Source organism: Suricata suricatta, chromosome 1, assembly GCF_006229205.1.
Source record: "Suricata suricatta isolate VVHF042 chromosome 1, meerkat_22Aug2017_6uvM2_HiC, whole genome shotgun sequence".
Lineage (NCBI taxonomy): Eukaryota > Metazoa > Chordata > Mammalia > Carnivora > Herpestidae > Suricata > Suricata suricatta.
The window spans coordinates 9,330,478-9,354,409 of NC_043700.1; the positions used below are offsets into that span (position 1 = coordinate 9,330,478).

Genomic DNA, 23,932 nt, shown 5'->3' on the forward strand with positions numbered 1-23,932 from the left:
CTAACTCAACCTCTGTGTTTTAATGTGTATGTTATCTGTTCTTCTATTGTAACTTGAGCATCTTATTTCACAGCAGGAACATTATACTGCAATTATCCTTTTACAAGTTATTTCTCCTTATTGAGGTCAAGCACGATAAAACTAAGCCAAACTTATTTCACAGTCCTTAAAAGAAAAAAATAAAGCGAAGGGAAAAAACATTCACATAATGTTAAAATAGGAGACAAGATCGAAGGCCAAGGTTCAGTAGGTAGTAGACAAGTGATAAATAGGGTACAAATTTACGATAATCCCTTTACCAGAATGACAAACTAGAGGACTCTGTTGCTATGGATTCAAACAATAGTTAACATTTTACATACATTTTAAGGATTCAGTTACAAATATGCACAATTTCCTCTCCAAAATTTCCAGCCTTGTATGTCATTTTAACTACTGCGGCACAGAGTAACAACATTCGATCTAGTATAATTCAGAGAGACTAATTACTTGAAAAGTATCACTGTACTTGAGAACAATCCATTTGCTAAAGTAATAAAGCGAAAAGGCCATCAGCCTGAGATTCAAAGACTTTGGTGGCCTGTGCAAGTAAAAGGAAACCTAACCCCGAGTCAGTGTGCTCAAATCTGAGAAAATTAAATTTAAGAACTCCTCATCACAAATAGGTAACGAGGTTTTCACAAATAAGGCAACCGATTACGCTGCTACAGCCAATCTAATCTAATTGCTTTGCGTCCTTCCTTCTCTATCAAAGCCCTTCTCCAGCTCCAGGCGTGCAGAGCTCATAACTATTTTCAGTTGGGTAGCTGCCTGACTGGATCAGCGTTTGCTCAAATAAACTCTTCAAAATATGAATGTACCTCAGTTTATCTTTTAAAAGTTCTGATTTCAGGGATGCCTGGGGGGCTCAGTCAGTTAAGTGTCCAACTTCAGCTCAGGTCATGATCTCAGGGTTCATGAGTTCAAGCCCCACATCAGGCTCTGTGCTGACAGCTCAGAGCCTGGAGGCTGCTTCGGATTCTGTGTCTCCCTCTCTTTCTGCTCCACCCCTGCTCATGCTCTGTCTCTCTCTCTCTCTCTCTTTGGTAAACTAGGAAACTTTGTACTGTCTCTAAAAAAAGATTAATGTTTATTTATTTGAGAGAGATAGATAGACAGAGAGACAGAGAGACAGAGGCGGGGGAGAGGGGCAGAGAGAGAGAAGACACAGAATCCGAAGCAGGCTCCAGGCTCTGAGCTAGTGGTCAGCACAGAGCCCAACCTGGGGCCTAAGCCTAGGAACCATGAGATCATTCTCTGAGCCAAAGTTGGAGGCTTAACTGACTGAGCCCCCCAGGTGCCCCTCTATTATCTTATATATACCTGTCTCATGGTTAAAACTTTTAAATATCTATCTGTATTTATATATCTAGGTGTTATCATCCTACCTCTCTATGATATTGCCAAAGATAATTTGTAAAAGTTATTTTTAATGGTCTTAAGGAAAAGTAAGAACTTATAAAATTAAGTGTCCTCTTGAAAATACAGAAACTAATCCAAATGCTTTCTAAGCTCATGTGATCATAAATAATCTTTTGTAAATAAAAGCTATTTTAAGCTTTCGGCTTAATTAAACAGGTATGTCTTCAGAGTTATCAACATCAAATATAATACAAAGATACAACTTCCACTCCACCTAGGTTTACTAGTCCAATAAGCTCATACTACCAGTTACAAAATTTATCAGCAAGAAAAATAACAATATGATTACTAGGTGTTTAATGTCTTGTGAAATGTTCATTAGTAATGTATACATAATAGTTAAGAATGAGTAAATTAAATAGATCCAGAAACTTTTGGTAACTTGAAGGCTACAAAGTTATTTTAAGTTAAATGATATATATTCATTGAATATCAGGTCATCCTCAAATAAGTAAATTATTAAAACATTGACCACTAAACAGAGGTTTATCTACTTTTAGCTTATTACATATACTGCAGAGTAAAAAAGTTTGAGTCCATTAATAAAGATGTCTTGTGACCCACTGAAAAAATTAATAGAAGGAAGAGCATGCTTCCAAAAATTATTAAATGAACTAATTTCCTTGCCAATACAAAGAATATTGGTGTAAAAGTCCAACGCTTGCTTGCTTCTTGATTTTCATTAGAAATAAAGTTTCTAATAGTTAAGAATTCTAATCAATATATATAATTAAAACTAAGAGAAATAGTAAGGGGGACAATTCTGTCTACAAGGCAAGGTGGATGTATTTTGGATAAGCAAAGGTATGAAGTACTGGGATGCATTTTTAAGGGAAAATAAATTTTATCTTAAAGGAGAAAAATATTTTTTTCAAAATGGGAAGGAACAAAGGACACACACTAAATGGGTATAGGAAGTTGGGAAAGAGGAAAAAAACAGGAAGAAGAAGAGAAAAGGAGGGATAAATATCTGGTCTAGCAGGCTAAAATTGGATGAATCTATTGTAAGAGTTTTTTAATAATTTTTGTAAAGTTTATTTGTTTTTGAGAGACTGAGTACAAGTGGGGGAGAAGCAGAGAGAGAGAGAGAGAGAGAGAGAGAGAGAGGGAGAGAGTCACGGAATCTGAAGCAGGCTCCAGTCTCTAAGCTGTCAGCACAGAGCCCGAAGTGGGGCTCGAACCCATAAACTGTGAGATCATGACCTGAGCTGAAATCAAATGCCTAACCAAGTGAGTCACCCAGGAACCCCTTTCATAAGAGTTTTAAAAATAAACTTTAATATCAATAGTACTCCCACAAATAATTTGATTTTGTATGTTAAAAGGACAAAGCTTTCTTGGACTATTGGTCTGCTATTGATAAGATTCTGAACGGCGTGTCTTGAACTGTTGGGAAATCCATCTAAAAGGCAAAGGTTTCCGTCTTAGCAATATTATTTTCATGTTATCTTTATTAGGTCTTTGATTACTTGAAAGAAGTGAATTTTTCCTTTGAAATGAGAGCAGAAGTTTTGTTTTGTTTTATTTTGTTTTGTTTTGTTTTGTTTTTTACAATTATATAACTTCCTGTGTTTGCCTTGAAGTCTTTGTCACTTTGGTCAAACTAAATATTGTGTCACAGTGACAGCAATCCTATTTAGCCAAGCATTTAAAGCCTTTTGATGTTGCTGACAAACTCTTCAAAACAATATTCTAAAAATAAAGTCTTTTCGACTTCAATATAACTTTGGATTTTCCAGGAGTTCCCTGAAAAACATCTCAAAGGAATGTGTGCTCCTTCCTTATAAAAGGAGAAATATGAATAAACCTAGTTAAGGTTTATGCGATATGCTAAATGTTGTGAGAGACACTGTCAAATTAAAACAAACAAAAAGGGGTGCTAAATATTCCTTAGATTTATTTGTACAGATATGTGTTTTTAGTTAATAATATAAGTGCCCCAGAAGATGTATGATGTTCCTAGGGATCTGATATGTCCTAGTATAATATTATTTGTCATAATTCCACTTGTTCTAAAACATTGCATGTCCAGAAATAATGAAACTTCCCTGTCGGTTGGATTATAATAAACTCTTATCAAATCTTTACCCATGGCCACTTTTAAATCTTTTGTCATTTACAGACAGCTTTTGTTTTACACTGATATGTTCACAAAACTGTTTCATCTTCAAAGAAATTCATGGAAAAGACTGACAAACATGTCTGATAACTGTAAGATCATATCACTGAAACAGGAAAGGAGTTTCTAATAAGAAACTGATGGATTCATAAAACTGCTACACCAAGATCAAGCAAAATAACAAACAATTACATGGGACTGAATAAACTAATGTTACAATTTTTATGATTCTGCTATAAACATTGCTTATTCCTCAATATTTTGTTTTCCAGATTTAAAGAACTATGCTCTCCTTCAAGGAGCACCTAGATGGCTCAGTCAGTTAAGTATCCAACTTCAGCTCAGGTCATTGTCTCTCCATCCATGAGTTTGAGCCCCACATTGTGCTCTGTGCTGACAGCTCAGAGCCTGGAGGCTGCTTGGGATTCTGTGTCTCCCTCTCTCTCTTATTCTCCCCTGTTCATGCTCTCTCTCTCTCTCTCTCTCTCTCTCTCTCTTTCTCATTCTCTCTCCAAAATAAATAAATATTCAAAAACTAAAGTTTATTTTTCCTGACAATACAGTTATTTTCCTAAGTTCAGCAAGACTCTGTTCTCCTTGTAACAGGACACAACTGGGCAAATCCTTGGCATTTCCCCTTAACCTAAAGATGCTTTAAAAAATTTAATCTGAGATTCTTTATTACATCAAAAAAATAAGGTTGATTTAATGGAGTCAATAAAGCCACTGAGATATCATTACCAACACCTTAAATATCATATTTAAGAATATACGCAAATTACTATTCTTGTACTGGATCCTGAATTTTTCTAGTTTCCTCCGATATCTGGATACAACTCTCCGAGCTAGTCTTGCCAATTTTCTTTCACTCTTCTTACTGGAAATAAACAAGACAAAAAACTGCCCTATTACTGAAGCTCTACAAACCGAAGGCAGGTGACTTGCTATCAGTTTCAGAGAAGTCACCACAATTCATGAATGGACAACCTTTGTGCCTGTTGCTTGTGGGCCACTGAGAAAAATCACCAGGACACCAGATGATATTTAAACTACAAGAGAAGCTTCCAGTCCAAGATCTTGAAACCCATCATCTGAGAATCTCAACTGACTGCTCTCGACTCAGAAATTGACGCACAGTCTGCTCTACCCTTTGTTTTCTTCTGTTGTCACAGAAATACATCTTCCTAAATGCCCGATTGGACCCACCCTCTGTGCCTAACTTTGGGAGCCAGCTTGCAAGACCATTTACTGAAATGAGTCAACTGGTCAACTGAATTGATCTACTTTCAGGAGGAGGACAAGTTCACTGAGATGGAGCAGTCTACCAACTAAACTTCTGAACTGTGAAACTTGGGAAGTTTCAAAGGAAGGGAATAAAGAGGAGCAGAATATGTCATCTCAAAGTATACCTCCTCAGCTTTGATGTATTAGTTTAGATAATAGTATTGCTTGAGATTGCTTGGCTAAATAGGAAGTCTGTACCATAGCCAATGCCTCCTACTGTACCTGGATCAACATCCTTTATATTGTAGAAACTCAAATACAAGAAAGTAAGAAACCATTTGGCCAAATCAAGTTGATGGCTCTTTGAGTATATCCGTTGATTTTATTTCTTACTAACTGGTTTGGTCTTGGGAGGCTCTGGCTAAGAAATTTCCTTCAGTTCTCTTGGCACTCCCTCTTCATAGTCACCACTGCAGTCTCCCTGGTGGCAGCGTGTTCTCTCAAGGGTCTTAGATATACGTTTGCAGCCATCAGCATGGTATCAGGTGATCTCACTGAGGTCGGAGCAAGAGAAACAAGTTGAACAATGCAAGGAAGAGCAAAGACAATTCTTCCCCAGGCATGACAGACTATACATTTTACAGTTAGACAAAAACAACTTGACCTTATGGTCTACCAAATATTTGCTCAATTTGTCATGTAGGAGAAGTAACCAAAAGAAGGGAATTGCTAAAGTAATTAAACAGGAAGGCCATTAGGCTAAGGTGGCTCTAGTGGCTTGGTAGGCCTGTATAAGGAAACCAAAGCCAGAGTTAATGCAGTCAAATCTGAGTGTACACAAGTTAAGAACAACTAATCATAAACAGTCAACTAGGCTTTCCTAACAAGGCAACTGCTTACGCTGTACTTTACATTAATGTCTTCTCTATAAAGTCTTTCCTCAGCACCTGTCAGTGGAGTGTTCCTAACCAGCTTTGGTTTTATCCTTCAAAAATTGAATTGATGTTTACTCAAATAAACCCTTCAGGGCACCTGGGTGGCTGAGTCGGTCAACCATCCAACTCTTGGTTTTGGCTCAGGTCATGATCTCATGGTTTGTGAGTTTAAGCCCCACATCAAGCTCTGCACTGATAGCTTGGAGCCTGCTTGGGATTCTTTCTATCTCTTTCTCTACCCCTCTCTTACTTGCTTTCTCTGTCTCTCTCAAATTAAATTTAAAAAAACCTTTTTTTTTTTAAATTAACTCTTCAAAATTTTAATGTACCTAGGTTTATCTTTGAACAGAATGAAAATTAAAAGTAAATTATTTTCACTATAAAGAAATGTGCCTTGATATGTTACAATGTGCATTTGGATAGACAAATGTTAAACGCACGTTTTGTTGTCTTTTTGCTCATGGTGGGAACTTTCTTTCTTGTGAAGTTCCCCGAAAGCCATTATCTTGGTTTCTCAGAATAGAAAATAACAGTTGGCTAATGTGTGTGACAGAAAAATTTTATCCCTGTGGTATAGGAGGACCAGTCTTTTCAGTCTGTGGATGTCACAAATTGCTAGGGGGAAACTCAGCAATCTTCATACTTTCTACTTTTTTTTTCTAATCTTTTAAAATTCTTCCAGATTTCCTATTGCAACTACAGCTGTGAGCCTGTGATTATCACTAAACCAAAATGTAAATAGACTTTACCCTTCAAAGTATACATGGAGAATAAGTAAAGATTCATTCCCACCTTGCCCACAACAGCACACAGACATAATAGTTTCAACTGATTCTACTAAGGCTAATGGGAAATGTCTAAATGTCAAGCTAATTTCTATCAATATGTACTAAACAAGTGCTTTTAGAATTAGGATTAATGTGCTCCAAAAGAAAAAAAAAATTGAAATCTTGATTCAATACTTTATTATTTTGATTTAAACCATATATGCATATACAAATAACACCTATATTTAAATATTAATATCTAAACTGGAATTTTGTTTTAAGTATTACTTTTTATAAATATTGACATGATTTTAAATAAAATATGAACAGGTGTTTTGACTTTCTGAAAGCAGATTTTCTGATATACTAAATAATAATAATAGTAATAATAATAATAATAATAGTGTTTTAAATTAACATAAAATGAACTCAATTTTAGTATAGTCTAAACAAGTATGCTAAGAAATTTTGTTTTCATATGACTTCTACCTCCTTTCCCATATTACAGATAGAAATATAATTGAAGAACACAGACAATTTTAATAATAATATAATTTTATGAGTTTTGAAGCCTTATATTTAAAGTACAGATTAAATATATTTAAAGTACAGATTAAATAAACAGATCACAGTAATTAAGTGAATTCAGTTGGAGTTCTGTCACTAAACCCATATAAAACTACCTAATATTTGAATGGTGCTTATAATTTAAAATAGTTTTTTCAGAATTTATTTCACTTTATTTCCCAAGAAATACATAAGGTCAAGCATGATTAATGTCATTTTAGAGAACAGGAAACTAAATCAGAATTAGTTAAGTAATAAAAGGCCCACATAAAACTATGGCCTTACATTTGTTTTCTTTTAAATGCCAATTTATATATATATATATATATATATGTATATCTATGTATATGTATGTGTGTGTGTGTGTGTGTGTGTGTGTGTATGCGTGTGTATTTATCTTACTACATCTGGAAGAGGTCTTCAAATGATAAATTTGTACCTTATCATATAATAATATAATGGAGTCATATAGGTTTCTGATGATTAGTAGTATATATTTTAAAATATGTCATCTGGAAAAAAAGCATAGCGGTATTTAGATACTCTAGTCCTCCCAAGATTACTTATACTTCTGCATATTTATTTTAGCAGTTTTATAAAAATGTAAGCAAAACTATGGACAGTTGAGAGGGAACAAATTTTTATATGATAAAAAGTGAAACCACACCTTACATTTGTAGAAGTAGTATTTAATACAATATTTCCGTAAGTATTGCAAAATACTTTATCTAATTTTAAACTGATGCAAAAATTATCTGGGTCATCTTTATTTAGGAAAGGTGATTTTGAAGACTGATCTTCCAAAGAGTTTAGATATACAAACAACTTTTCCATAGGTAATTTTGTTTGTGGATCTCACAATTTATAATGATGTTATGCATGCTAATTTAATGTAGTTTGAAGTTGATAAATTGCATTATGTATCAGCTAAGACAATTACTTTACACTTCACATCCAGAATCTACCCAAGGACCTGCTACAGATTACTACAAAGACATCATCAAAATTTGATGGTTAGTTCTAGTAGAAAAATATTAACTGCCTATGACACTTGCAAGATACAGAAGGACTTCCAAGTACGTAATGCCATCATCTCTGGAAGAACTGTGAGAAAAGACTGGAACACTCGGCAAGTTATCTAGTTCATTAAACTATTTCATTTACTCACTTACAGTATACATGGTTATCAACAGATCTTAAACAGCAAGTGGCAAACATAAAAGCAAATTACTGATTTTTTTGTATAAATGGATTTTAATAATTGGTTTGTATAATCTGTGTTTGAATTAAAATTAAAATATAACCAGAGAATACTTTGAAAATATAACAATGTATAAAGAAAAAATAAAATGCCATTTTTGTTTCCAAAATCAGACAAATGCCATTTCGTTTCCAAAATCAGACAAATGGTAACAGATGTAATTTTAATAAGATGGCATTTACAATCACAATGAGAAAGGAATACAAATATTTATGAAGCAAAGAGCACAGACCTTAACTCATAATGCATGCGTGACAGAGAGAAGGATAAAGGAATTAATAGAAACATCAGAAATGGGAATCTTTAACTATTTTTTGTCAATCCCCTATGTCAAATTAAGTAAAACTAATGTAAGTATGGGGATTATAAGAAAATTATTTTGATCTCATGGATATAGATTCATTCTTCTAAGTTGGTAAAGAAGTTATAAATGAAAAACTGTGTTTGACTATTAAAACACCATCAAAAAAACAACAAAAAAACCAAAAAAATAAATAAAACACCATCAAACTTCAAAATTATTCTGTAATATTAATAATCATCATTAAAACAGCAGCACTGATTGTGTAACTTTGTGATTGCATTTGCACAGAAAAAAACAGGTAAATCTAATTTACATTGTCAAAAATCAGAATTTATCATTAGCAGGAAGTTCTGATAGAGAGGGGTCATAAGAGATGCTTCCAGAGTTCCAATAAATTTAATTCTTGATATGAGAGGCCACTACATGTACATGTTAACTATGAGATAATGTATCATGTTATTACAATTATTATTATGTCCTTTTCTAGATCTATGATATACTGACATAAAAATCTACTGAAGTACATAATCAAGCAATATTGTTCATAAATAAGAATGCAAAAATTCTGGGGAGCACCTGGGTGGCTCAGTTGATTAAGTGTCCAACTTCAGTTCAGGTCATGATTTTGTATAGTTAGTGGGTTTGAGCCCCACGTCAGACTTTGTGATGACAGCTCAGAACCTGGAGCCTGCTTCAGATTCTGTGTCTCCCTCTCTCTCTGCCCCTCCCTCTGCTTGCTCTCTGTCTCTGTGTCTCTGTCTCTCTCAAAAACAAATACACATTAACAATTTAAAAAATAATCCAAATATTAAATTAAAACTTAGTGAGTAAAATTCTATAGTACCGTCAAAAAATAATACATGAATAATAGTTCAATAAAATATAAATGGTTAATAAAATTCATCATATTTATGGGTCAAGGCAAGAATCATAAGATCATCTACAAATATATTTTAAAAAACATTCATTTGATTAGCTATTTCTGTTTGAGGGAAATCTCTCTCTTTAAATAAATAAATATGTAAATATATCATTAAAGAACACTGACTTATGAATCATTCACAGATAAGAAAGAACACTCTTGTGGATATCTAGGAGTCAGTGAGAAAGTTCCAGCACACTTTTGGAATAAAAATACTTAAATATCAGATGAAATGAAGAAAGTAAAAGGCATAGTTCCATGTTACATGTCACTCCTCTCCAAGGAGCCATGACTCTGTGACACAACAAGCTTTCTTGGCCAGTGATTTCTCCCACAGCAGAAAGTGAGAGCATGTTAGTAAGCACCTGGCTTCCCCAGAAGTACAGAATGCAGCCAAAAAGACCCACTTTTTTCTCTCTTGTTCTGGAAAAATTCTGAGCCTCATCCCAGGGCTTATGAGAGGTATTTTCCTCTTAAAACCAGTCAGTAAAGACTGGAGGAGGTGACTACTTCTTCAAATACGAAGACAGTCACACAGGATTTCAAGGACCATAAAAAATCAAGGCAACACGACACCAGCAAAGGAACAGAGTAATTTTCCAGTGATCAACTCCAAAGAAATGGAGATATGTAACATGTCCATTTATAAATTCAAAATTGTTGTTTTAAGGAGGGTCAGTGAACTACAATAAAGCATAGAAAGGCAATTCAATGATATCAGATACAAGAACCAAATAATAAGTTGAATGGAAAGAAATCATATAAAAGACTAAATAGAACTCTGGAGCTGAAGAATACAAAAAGTGAAATAAAAATACAATAGAAAACATAAATAGCAGACTAAATCAATCAAAAGAAAGAATCTGTGAAGTAAAAGACAGGTCATTTGAAATTATCCAGTTAGAGGAAAATAAATATCAATGAGAAGAGTTCATGAGATGCCTACATGAACTATGGAATACCATTATTTTTTTCATTATTGCATTCTTCAAAAGATAAGAGAGGGAGATGAAGGCAGGAAACTTATTTATAGAAAAAGGGCCAAGAACTTCTAAGATCTAGGAAGATATTTGGATATCCAAGTTTATCAACCTCATAAGTTCCTCCAATAGTTCAATTCAAAACAAGTTTCTCCAAGACACATTATTATAAAACAGCACTCTTACATTTGGTTACTTATGTAAAGAAAAATAAATCTGTATCTTGAAAAGATATTTCCATTCCCATGTTCATTTCAGCATTATTCAAAATAGCAAAGAAATGACTTAAGTGTGCCCATCAACAGATGAATGGATTAAAACAATGTTAGATTACATATAATGGAATTTCACTTTGCACAAAAATGAAGGGAACCAGGTGGACTTTGAGGGCATTATGCTAACTTGAGTTAGACCAAGAAAAACAAGTGCTGTATGATATCACTAACTTATAGAATCTAAAAAAGCCAAAGTCATCGGAGCAGAGATAAGAATGCTGATTTTCAAAGCTGAATGTTTGGGGACATGGGAAGACGTCAGTAGAAGAAACCATGAACTATCATGAACTATGAGACGGATATGTTCTAGGATGTAATGTACAGGAGGGTAACTAGAGTGAGCGATACTGTATTATTTACTTGAACATTGCTAAGAGAGTAGACACAAAGATCCTCAGGAGTATCACATTTCCTGATTTTTAAACTATACTACAGAATTATAGTAATCAAAACAGTAGGGTTTTGGCACAAAACAGACACATACATCAATAGAACAGAATAGAGAGCCCACCTCAAAAAATGGAGTGAGTCCATAAATAAATTCACCCTAACATGGTCAATTGATCTATGGCAAAAAAGGAAAGAATATACAATGGGGAAAAATAGTCTCTTCAATGAATGTTGTTGGGAAAACCAGAGAGCTAAATGCAAAAGAATGAACTGGTCTACTTTCTTATACCATACACAATAATAAAATTCAGAATAGAATAAAGACCTAGATGTGAGACCTGAAACCATAAAGCTGAAAAGAAAGACAGTAAACACTTTGACATTGGACTTAAGAATATTTTGGGGGAGTTCTCCTCTGGCAAAAGCAATATAAGTAAAAATAAATAAATGGTATTACATCAAACTAAAAATCTTTTACAAGGCGAAGAAAAACAACAAAATGAAACGGCAACTTACTGACTGGGAGAAGATACTGCCAACAGTATACCCGATAAGGGGCTAATATCCAAAAGATACGAAGAATTCATACTGCTCAACACCAAAACACTAACAAAAAAACAATCCAATTAAAACAGCGATCAGAGGACCTGATCACAGAAGACACCCAGATGGTCAGCAGACACTGGAAAAGTTGCAGAACATCACTCATCATCCGAGAAACGCAAGCCAAAACCACAGTGCATTTCCACCTCACACCTAGCTAGCATCAAAAAGAGTGGAAATAGCAACTAGTGGTGAGGATGTGGAAAAAATAATGATGGTTTTAGTATGCTTCACTTCTTGGCAATCTCTCTCTCTCTATCTATCATCGAGAATTATATTCATATACATTATGTATTCCATATTGTATGTAATGACAGTATATAAATGCAGCCATTATTATGCAGTGTTTTTGAATATGCAACATAGGGAATATTGAGATGCTAGATTATTGAATACCTTTATGAAATGCTATGATTTAGATGTTTGAGTATATATATTTGGAAAACCATGTTGACTGTATCTTTGATATTTTAACTCACAGAGAGGTTTTAAGCACTACTCATTTAGTATTAGCAGAGGTTTTTGCCATTTGCTAGATGTGATCAGAATCATCCTGTCTCAATATATTACACATGTACAAACACACACACGCATGCACACACACATAATCTTAAGGGTTATTTTACTTAACAACAATGATGACCTTAGTGCAGTAATCCTCTTTAAATATTTGAACTGTCAATTTGATCTAAGATTTCAAAGTGAATTACATTATTATTTATTGTTTATTATTTATTCTCATGGGGAACTGTTTATTTAATGGAAAAGTACCCTTTATCAACCCTGTCATGTTTTTATAATGTACTTATTTTAAACACTTTCCATATGTTCCCTGAAAATAAAGACATATGGTTCATACAGCATTACCATATGCTTGTAATGATACACGTACAGCAAATGCATCCACTTTTTAATTTGTGAAGTGACTCAGCTTTAAAAATGTTTTCCTTAAAGTTACAATAACTTAAATATTTTAATTGTACTTACAAATAAATTTTCTAATCATTATTATATATTGAACACTGCGATTAAAAAAAATAGGGGCACCTGGGTGGCTCAGTTGGTTAAGTGTCTGACTCTTGACTTTGGCTCAGATCATAATCTCACTGCCATGAAATCCACTCTCTTGCTGCACTCCTGCTGAGCACGGAGCCTGCTTGGGATTCTCTCCCTTTCTTTCTGCCCCTGCACCGCTCACTCACATGCACGCTTGCTCTCGCTCTCTCTCCTTCTCTCTCTTTCTCTCTAAACATAAGAAAAAGAAAAGGAAAATAAATTATGCTATGATATAGAGATAACTCTTCAGGTTAAAAATATCACTGTTGTAGGTTAAGAAGAATTTCCGCATAGGTAGCTTATAGGTTCTAAGATTTAAAATAAAGAATATCAAGAAAGATAAAAACAAGAAATATTCACTATAAGGGCAAAAATAAATTATACTGATTATGTTTCACTGTTTTAAAATATAAAGCCAAGCTAAAACCTGGTAAACAAAATTATACTTTGATTCCAGTGACCTTGTTTAAAAAATTGGAAAAGAAAAAGGAAATGAAAAACAATTTTTTTATTCCCCTTTTCCTCCTATTTGTGTTATTTTACTGTAGATAAATAAGAAGGGTCACAGCGGGGAAAGACATATCTTACTTTTTACCCTGGAACTCCGCTAGTCCAAGAAAGCACAGCGATACCTCAGAGTAGAAAATGAGTCTACAAATTGTCTCTTTTCCATAACGTGTTTATAGGTTCCAATAAGCTGACCAATCCTTTTCAGTTTTATTTCTTCTGATAAATAATTATTAATAGTCAACTTGCCTAATATAACTTATTCAGGTACAGAAAAAGACTGTCTATTGATCATTTCCTGAATTGGATATAATGTAATGTCACAGCAAACACATAGTTTTGACTCTGCTTACTAAAGATTTAATTTATTTCATTAACACTTGAGTAAACATAATACAGAACTTGTACATATACATTACTGAGGCAAAACACACGTTAAAGAAACATGCTCTTTTAAACCTCTACCATTATTTATCTAGGGAAAGTGAATACAATCTGTAAAGTTACAGAAAAGCATTTTAAGTCCAGGGTTAATTAATACATAGAACCCTGTTCAACATTAGCTTTTTACTCATAAATAAGAAATCATCATTACCTGATTTTGCCACTGGAATTTTTCAATGGATCATGTCCCTTTTGGGAATTTATATGGTTGTAATTTTTCAAGGATTGCCTTTACAGCCAGTTTATTTTGTTTTCCCAAGGACATTGAGTACCTAGCACTTAGTTTATGTGCAAACGAAGTTACTGAACTAAGTTAAACTGGTTGAATACAGTACTACATCTTTATTCTTTGGAATTTAGCCTATTGCATTGAACAAAAAATATTCTGTGTGTTTCACTTTAAACTAAAGTAAGTAAAGTAGGAACGGTCATACCTGTGGTCATATAATCCTACACATCGTGGAGCAAATATTATTTTGACTCTTGTTTTTAACTGGTTTTAATTTTCTTTTTATTACTATAAAATTTAGGTTTTTTATTTGATCTACAAATATGTGAAATGTTATTTGAGAGCTAATAATCTCTCAACTGTTACTAATAAATTTATTTTCCATCATTGGCAGGTGGGAATGAAAAAAACCTTTTGATATAAAGACTATTTTTAATGTGAATATTTTGTAAATATATTATTGGATGATACATTTTATCCATGATCAACGTGGTGTTTTAAATTATGTTGTCATTTATAGTAATATACTATATCAATTCACAGTACTGGTTGCTCATAATGGTAATATACTCATATAATGGGATCAAATAAATTAGAAAATTACAAAAGTCAGTTACTAACATTACAGGACACATATCATTTTGGGTTATGATGTGCTGCAGTTCGTATATCAGAATTACATCATTTTAATAAATGTACCTATAAGACATATTTACTTTCAAGTATTAGGAAGTTTAACAAGCTTAGGTTGATTTTTGTTATCTGAAATGTTCAGGCTAGTGGATTTTCTTTTAAAAAGAATTCAACTTGACAGGAACATACTGTGTCACTGGAAAAAGTGATTAATCCTTATACTCATGGGTTAGTAAAATGACAAAGTGAAAACTTGTCATAAATAGCAAGCTTAGCCTGGTAAATTCTCTTTCTCAAAATACAGAAGGAAAGTCTGTCTTAGAAGTTATTACGTTTGCTGGTTTTGTGTGTGTATGTGTATTTCTCCTTCTTTTTGAGCCCTGAAATCTATTTGTATTCCAGAAAAAAGAGCTTCTTTCAAATAAGTGTAATTTTTACTTTCATTTTTCTCCATAGATTTAAATCTCAAAAAAGAAACCCTTTAGAGAACATACATGTAGCAGCATTGCTCTGTATAATTTTTGGTTACAATATTTGTGTTTTAATGTGGCAAGTGTATTTATTTTCATGTCACTGTCCTTAAACAAAAACAAATTCTGACTGATAGGAAGTCTTTTTAGTAATAGTCTCATTTACATTACATGGAATAGCCATTTAATTTATATTATAATAAATATTTTCCTATGAGTGTTTTATATGTTTCATGAGAACGTATTTTCTATGCAGAATGAATTTAATATATGCTTTGGTCACACAATTTAAAATAAACATTTACATATTTATAATTATAGTGTTATGGTAAATGTAATGAACAGTTCAAAGTACAAAGGTGGCAGGGGTTATTATAATATGCTAAATTATCGAAGTGAAGTAAAATTTGCATAAAACTAATATGAGACTTTACATCATCTTTAAAATATAACAAAGATGAATACCTTCTAATATACACATGAGGATGGGCAAAATGACCCCTTATGGAATAAGTAGGCTACTATAATTTAAAGTTCTCTATGTGTCAAAAAGAAAGATTTTATATTCAAACTGTGTTACACTGAGCCACATAAAATTGTCATTTTACAGATTAAGTATCATGAAGTAGTTCATATAATTCAGCATAACAGTTCACAAAAGAATATCATTAAAATATCTCTGCCTAGTCTTTTTCCTGATCCTGGGCCACTCCTACAAGCAAAAGATAGTCCATGTATTGAAATCATTTCCAAAGGCAGGAGTTTAGAAACTTTACATAGCACAATATAATTTGATGTCAGCTTATCATTATCAACAGTAGCCAAATTATAGAAAGAGCTCAATCTTCCATCGACTAATGAATTTGGATAAAGACAAGGTGGTACATCTACAATGGAATATTACTCAGCCATCAGAAAGAATGAAATCTTGCAATTTGCAACAATGTGGATGGCGCTAACATGTATTATGTTAAGCAAAATAAGTCAGTCAGAGAAAGACAAATATCACATAAATTCACTCACATGTAAAATTTAAGAAACAAAAGAGATGAATATGGGGAGAGAGGAAAAGAGGGTTAACCATAAAATAGACTCTAAACTATGGAGACCAAACTGAGGGTTGACAGAGGTAGGTGGGTGAGAGATGAGGTAGGTGGGTACAGATGGGCTTGGCAGGTGCTGGGTACTAAGGAGGGCACTTGTGAGGAGCAATGAGTGTAGTGTGTAAGTAATGAATCACTGAATTCTATACCTCAAAATAATATTACACTCTATGGTAACTGACTGGAATTTAAATAAAAACTTGAAAAAAAGTATATGGCAGCTAAAAATAACAGTGACACACTTGTGCACTTGGGTAATCAGTCCATACATTATTTCAAAGAATTGAGGTTTATAAATTCACAATATTTCCACTTGAAAAGGTAATACAAATCATTCAATATATCTTTCAAACAAGATATATGACAGAGAAATCATCTGGCCTGCTCAATTTTACAGAGTGAAGAAAACCTAATAATAGAATCTGCGTCTTCGAGTTTCCCACCTTAACGTAGAAATTTTAGAACAGAATTAAGAATAAATTGTTACAGGGCACCTGGATGACTGGGTCAGTTAAGAGTCTGACTTTGGCCCGGGTCATCATCTCGCTGCTTGTGGGTCTGAGCCTGGACCAGGCACTGTGAGGACAGGTCAGAGCCTGAAGCCTGCTTCCCATTCTGTGTCTCCCTCTCTCTCTCTTTAACCCTCCCCTGCTCCTGCTCTTTCTCTCTCCTTCTGTCTAAAATAAATAAACATTAAGAAAATTTTTTAAATTAATTGTCACTTGGCTTTTGAAGTGAAAATGAGAAAGACGGATGTGGTGGCAAGAATCTATTAAAAGAAATAATCAAAGACAAAAAAAAAAAAAATTCCAGGACGGAATTCCAAGAAGGAAGCAGGAGCCTAGAGAAAAGCCACACCTGTCCTTTTCCAAATGGACATTCGGGGCAATTTCAGGGAAATATTGAGACCAAGAAGAATCCACTGAGATGTTTTCGAAAGCAGGATGCTGTGAGTATCAGAGGCAGAATATGAAAATCTCAGAGAGCAAGTTAAAGAAGATAAGAAGTTAAAATAAACAGCAAAATAAAGTTCTAGATTTGTACTAGAAGAAAAAAAAAAGCCTGAGTGGATGGAAATTTTCATTTTCTGAGAGAAAGGAGTTCATCGGCCAAAATTTGTGTGGTTCGGGGTTCCGAGGTTTTATCTGAGAAGCTACCCTCGGAGTTAGTGTAAAACATGAAAAGCTCACTGGCTGATGATATAGGAGTGAGGATGTTTGCTTTTTACACTGGGAGGGACCTCAAATATATAACTGTGGTTAAATATCTCATGAGATCGTCTAGGCTTGTAAGAAAACTAGTAGAGGCCCTTACCATAAAAATATTGTCCTTTCAAGGTGCTTTTAAAGGAAGAGAAAAAATAATTTGATGTTCCATTCCACAAATATGTTTTGCAATTTTTGCGGGCTGTAAGGAGGTAATGATTAAAAGCTCTCTTTTCTCCTCCCCTTGATAGTTTGATTTTTATTTCCAATGTACTACATATTCCTTTCTCCTGTGTTACAGTCACGCCCTCCATGTGCCTTTCCTTCTGATTTCTTTAGAGTATTCTAGTGTTTTGCACTCAATAAAAGTGAGTTAACATACTCGTTAAAATGTGACAAACAAAAGGCTCCTGGGGGGCTCAGTCAGTCGGGCAGCCAACTTCAGTGCAGGTCATGATCTCACACAGTCTGTGGGTTCAAGCCCCGCACTGGGCTCTGTGCTGACAGCTCAAGGCCTGGAGCCTGGTTCGGATTCTGTGTCTCCCTCTTTCTCTGCCCCTCCCCTGCTTGCTCTCTGTCTCTCTCTACCTCAAAAATAATCAACATTAAATAAAAATTAAAAAATTAAAAAATATGTGACAAACAATATATGTACCTATAACAAAGTTATTGTATTAACTAATGTAAGTAAAACTGCTTTAAAATATTATTACTTGCAATGGACATAAGTTTGTGACAGCTAACAGTGACTGAAAGCCTACTATGAGACAGGCACTGTTCTAAATGCTTCACATTGTTTCATCAATGTAAGTCCTTCTCAACAATCTTACTGGGTAAATACGTTTATTATTCCCATTTGCCAGCTGAGAAAAAGAGGCTTAGAGATACCAAATTCCCCATGTTGCACTAGGTATGGACATTGATATTAATATACTCGAGAAGTGGGTGGTTTGCATTGACATTGTATAAAGATGCAGCTTTCACGGAATCTTAAGTATTGCTGGTTTTATGTAAAGGTTAGAATTCTTATGTAATACACAGATCATATGGTTTAAATGTTCCCCAAATGAATTTCTTATAGATTTTTTGATACAGTATAATATAATGCAAAAACACAAACAAACAAAAACAAAAAACCTGAAACAAAAATCAAAACAAAAAAGATATAGAACCAAAATGACAACATTTTAAATCCTAGAGGGCAGAGACAGGAAATAATCTTTTTTGTTCTTTTCTTTTCATGAAATAGTCCTAAAGACTAACATAAAGTCTCACACATAAGAAGCAATAAAGGAATACTAAGTGAACAAAAAGAGTACTTAATGAAAAGGCTGAGTGAATGTTAATTGTATGATTTGAGAAACATAGTTAACATTCTTTGAGAGCAATTGCCTTCGCAAGATACTAAACAAAGATACTAATACCTACAGTGTAATTACTGTGCTAATTATTGCAGAACTGGTCACTCTTAAGAGTTTTTAAAATGAGAGTATACTTGTTTTTCAGTATATATGTGCATTTAATTTTTGAGCTCTGAACTGCATACAGGCGACGTCATGCCCCGTTTCTATCCATGCAGCTGATGCAATCAAACATCAGTTATTGGACATGGATTAAATTTGTGCAAAATATGAATGATTATAAAGATATGCCTACACACAAAAAATGGATGCATTTTTTTCAGTAAAAAATTAACTGAAATATGCTGATGTTACCAATATTTTTAAAGAAAAATATAAAGAACAAATTTTTAAATTTATTCATTAAAAAATTATTTTACTAACCAAAGTTAAAAAAGAGTAAAATGGCATAATACTTTATTACTTTACTGGTAATTATAAGGATGTATGGTATAAATCTGATAATAAAATATTTTCATTTGATTACTGAATTTAAACGTAATCTTGACATATGTTTCAACTCCAATGTTCTAAGGACTTACAAACAGCTTTCAATAAAACTTTATCACTCATAAATTTGGTGTACACATTTTGGCACCTTCTAACTCAGAAATTGCTGTAAACTAACAAGTATTACAGTACAGGACTTTGGTCCTTGTTTGCACTGTTATTACGTCTCTTGGTGTGCAAACTTGTGTTTCATGGCCACCTCTGCTACTTACTAGCTAGGTTCTGCTTACTCGTGACACTTTATACTCAATGGCAAATCTCACTTGTCTTCTTCCTCTATGTCTTGAATGCCTGTCTGTTTTTGAGTAACAAGGCAACGTCACTGAAGGATAGTGCTCAACAGTTTTTATCCAACTCGGTCAGTGGGAGATGAACTTAAGTCTCCACTCAAACCAACGAATGGCCAAGTCCCAGCAGCCTTAGAATATCTCTACAGACGATGAATACAGCTCTTTCTTACAGAAATAATTTTCTTAGAGTCACCCTTATTAATGAAAGTATCTTTCAAGGCCAGCCTCCAGCGAGGTACTCAGAACAGAGCAAACTATAGTGTTATCAATAGAGTACCTGATGAGAGACAGATGACAACAAACTTTGTAAGCATTGTTCTACATCCTTCCTGTTCAATGTTATTATTTCCTTACAGAGATTGACACTAAATACTTACTCATATATTTTTAGCAATGAAAAGTTGCTATAAGGGAAGCTGACCCACACAGAATGGGGGACCTCACGGTGAATATGGAAGCTGAGATTTAAATAAAATAGCAGTCAAAATTACAGAAACTAAACTGTCTGAACCTTGATGTTAGAAGCTTTGAAAAGGGCAATTCCTAAAACCTAGCTTTCTTAAAAATGTGTGTTATGAATCATATTCCTACACTAAAATTTTGAATTTAGATTTAATTTTAAAAAGGAATGTGATGTCATGTTTCTGTTGGCAGGAATACAGCTAGAATTGTTACCAGATATGGTTCCGTGGGGAAATTATCATGGGAGCATCAGCCTACAAAGGAATAATTTCAGTTTAGTCTTTAAATCCATTGTACTTTAAAAAAACATGTTGACTATTCTGTTGAACCACATGGGATTTTGCCTGTTACCTTGCCTTCAGTTTTTAGCCACATATATCTGCAGAGCTCCTGGGGACTCAGTCAGTTAAGTGCCCCCCACAACCCTTGATTTTGGTTCAAGTCATGATCTCAGGGTTCATAGGATCAAGCCCCACAGTGGGCTCTGCCCTGAAAGCATGAAGTGTGCTTGGGATTCTCTCTCTCCCGGCCATCTCATACTCACATGCGTGTTTGCTCTCTCTCTCACTCACTCCTCTCAAAAATTAATAAACATATAAAAAATCCCAATTTAAATTACCTCCAGAGATTTGCCTTCATTTTACAACATAGCCCCATTAAACGTAGGAGAAAGGTATGTTAGAATCATTGGCATCAACTTTCCTTACTAGATGCAGGGTGTTATAAATATTTCATTGGAATTTCAGTAAATACCATTAAATTCTTAACAGTACCAGTTCACAAGAAAAAAATACAGCTAAACTAATTTTCATGTGTATTTCCTAGCACTACTCCTAAGGTAATATTTATGTTGCCGAATGAACTATGTTTATTATTAAAGAATAACCATACAGGCAAATAACGTTCAGAATTATAATAACTATTATTAACAGCTTTACAGAATTTGAGATAAATCCTGTTTTGGAACTTTCACTTACACTGTGGTTTGTTTCTAATTTGGTTATCACAGCTTTTTAGTGTTGCTAAAAAATATACATATCCATGCCTCATGGTAATTCATCATACATGTATAATTTTGCTGTATTCTTCTGCTGTCCTTTTCTTCCTTAGTGATGCATACTCATGACTGTCACTTACTAAAAATGAGAATGACTATAATTCACAAAAATAAGAATAATTAATGTCACCTCTGTTTGAAGGCATAAATATAACTGTGGTCATCCGTGACTTCAACAAACTTAGTTTTTATTAATATTTTGTTAATGGTAACCTCAGCCCTTATACCCTCATGTATGAAAACACGAGTGCAACATTCAAGAGTATTAAATTATCAAGGGAATAAAAGTGAATGCACTCTTTTCCAAAAGTAAGATAACTTGAAACTCATCTCACTAATGCTCACCAAAACTAATACCAATGCAGTTCAGAACTGATACCCTGGACAGACATCTTGTTGAAAGTTCTATGAATTTTATTCACTAAAATTGAGCTAAATACGAACAACCATCTCTTTCATTGAAGTATTATGATTGTTTTTACTGTTGTCTTAGGTGGAATTATTTAAAAAAATAGCTGTAACAATTTTAAAAAGTGATTGAACCTGTCAGTTCATAAAAGTGCTTTCCCACCAACACAGCAAGTATATTACCTTATAAGTGTTTAGAAATTCTAACAGCATAAAGTACACTTTAAAGGAGAATATGGTAAAGTTAAGTCTTAAGTATGACAAAGATGTTGTGTTTTGTGTTCAGTGTACAAAAGAGCCAAATTGGAATGATTTAGAAAATGAAAATAAGTTGAATTCCATGAGGTTTCATGTGGTTAGAAAGATATCACTAAGAAAAAGAATTCATAAGAAGCTACGGCTATGTTATCATCAATTAGAACAATGGCCGATCACATTCCAGTATTTTTAGCCTTACTTTTAAAAACAAAACAAGAAAGTAAGAAAAACGAGACAAAACCCAGACTCACAGATACAGGCGACAGAGATGGTGGTGGTCAGAGAGGGGGCTGGTGCTGGGGAAGGGTGGTGCAAAAGGGTTGAAAGGAGTCAAGAGGTGTAAACTTCCAGTTCTAAAATAAGTAAGTCTTAAGCATATAAGTACAACATGGGGAATTCAGTCAATATTCACTAGCTTTCTATTCGCCATACACACACATAGAGATGCTAACTAGACTTACAGTCATGATGAATTCACAATGTACACAAATGTCAAATAACTATGTTGTACGCATGAAACTAACAGAATGCTGTATGTCCATTATACTTTTAAAAACATTACACAGTCCAAATGTACACTGAGGAAAATCATGTGTATGGTCTTTAGATTAATTAATAAGAAAAAGGAGAATTTTGGAATGATAAAGCCAAACCTATGCCAAGTACTGAATCATAAACAATAATCAGAATATACCCTTATAGGAAGGTACACAGCATACAAACAGACATCAAAAATAAATAAATTAGTAAGTGTACAGGTAAGCTTTAGTGGGATTCCTGATAGATAGTTTACTAATAAGTTAAATATCAATGTCTACAAATCTTCATAAAACCTGTTACAGGCGTGCACTCACTTATATTCCAAAAGCATCGATAAAAAATCATAATACACATTACACATTTATATTTTTTATAACTTAAGAATTAGAGTGATATTCCTTCTAGAACAACAAGATTAAAAGACTAATAAGAGTACAAGAGAAAAATTTAAAGGCAATGGTAAGTTATGTCTTCATCTGTCAAAACCACTGCTATTCTACTGATACTTCTACTAAAGCAAAATAGAATAGTGACATTTTTTGGAGTTTAGCATAGAAAAATTCTTGGCCTAGAAGCACCTGGAGTCAGTTGAACATCTGACTCTTGATTTCACCTCAGCTTATGATTTCATGGGTCACGGGATTGAGCTTCCCACTGACCTCTGCAATGACAGCAAAGAGCCTACGGGAGATTCTCTCTCTTCTCTCTCTGTCCCTCCCCAGTTCACCCATACACACATGCTCTCTCTCTCAAAATAAAAAAAATAAATATTTCTTAAAGAAGAATAAAAATATGGGGCTAGACTAAATCGCCATACTGCCACTCCCCTAACATGAGGAGTAAATGAGGTAACACATATGCAGTGAATGGCAGAGATTGGCATAAAATACATCAGCAACTAACAAAATGATTCAATTATTATCATCATCCACCCAAGTCTCATCAATTACACCCACATTCCTTAACCCATTTACAAAAACTATTCCCTCAAGAGTCTTTAAAATAATTTTTTCAATGAATATGAGTTAAAACTAAATATTGGCATAGGTATTTGTGTCTTGGCAGAAAAATTCACAGTGCTAAATCAAAGGATCAATTTTATGATCATTTAAAAGTAAGTTCCCTGGAAATGTAACTATTATTTAATTATTTAGTTTATTAATTTCAGTGTTACCTGAGAGCAGATTTTAGTTCATCCATAGAGGATGAGATCAACTTGACATAATGAGAATTACTTAATGTAATCTCATCAAAAGGACCAAGTGTGTGTGGAACTAAATTCACCTGAAAATTGTAAAAGAGAGACCCAATTAATGATATCCTTCATTATTAGTCTTTTTTTTAAGTCAAATTTATTATTTATTTTGTGTTTCTTTCCTTTTTTTTCTTTTCTTTTTTTTCATAATATTTTATTGTCAAATTGTTTTCCATATAACACCCAGTGCTCTTCCCCTTTAAGTGCCCTCCACCATCACCACCACCTCTTTTCCCCCCTCCCCCTTCCCCTTCAACTCTCTGTTCATTTTCAGCATTCAATAGTCTCTCAAGTTTT

General features: G+C 33.8%; 1 protein-coding gene across 2 annotated transcripts in view; it reads right to left on the minus strand.

Moving 5' to 3' along the window:
• The window catches only part of LOC115299702 (putative uncharacterized protein FLJ31958), a 184,279-nt gene that overhangs the window by 63,277 nt on the left and 97,070 nt on the right, over positions 1–23,932 (minus strand). Inside the window, exon 4 of one of the 2 annotated variants that reach the window (XM_029950151.1) lies at positions 5,215–5,358. The exons of the other annotated variant lie outside the window; for it this stretch is intronic. The gene's annotated coding sequence lies outside the window, so the exon portion shown is untranslated. Of the gene's footprint in view, positions 1–5,214; positions 5,359–23,932 lie in introns of those variants that run through there. 2 annotated transcript variants of the gene reach the window in all.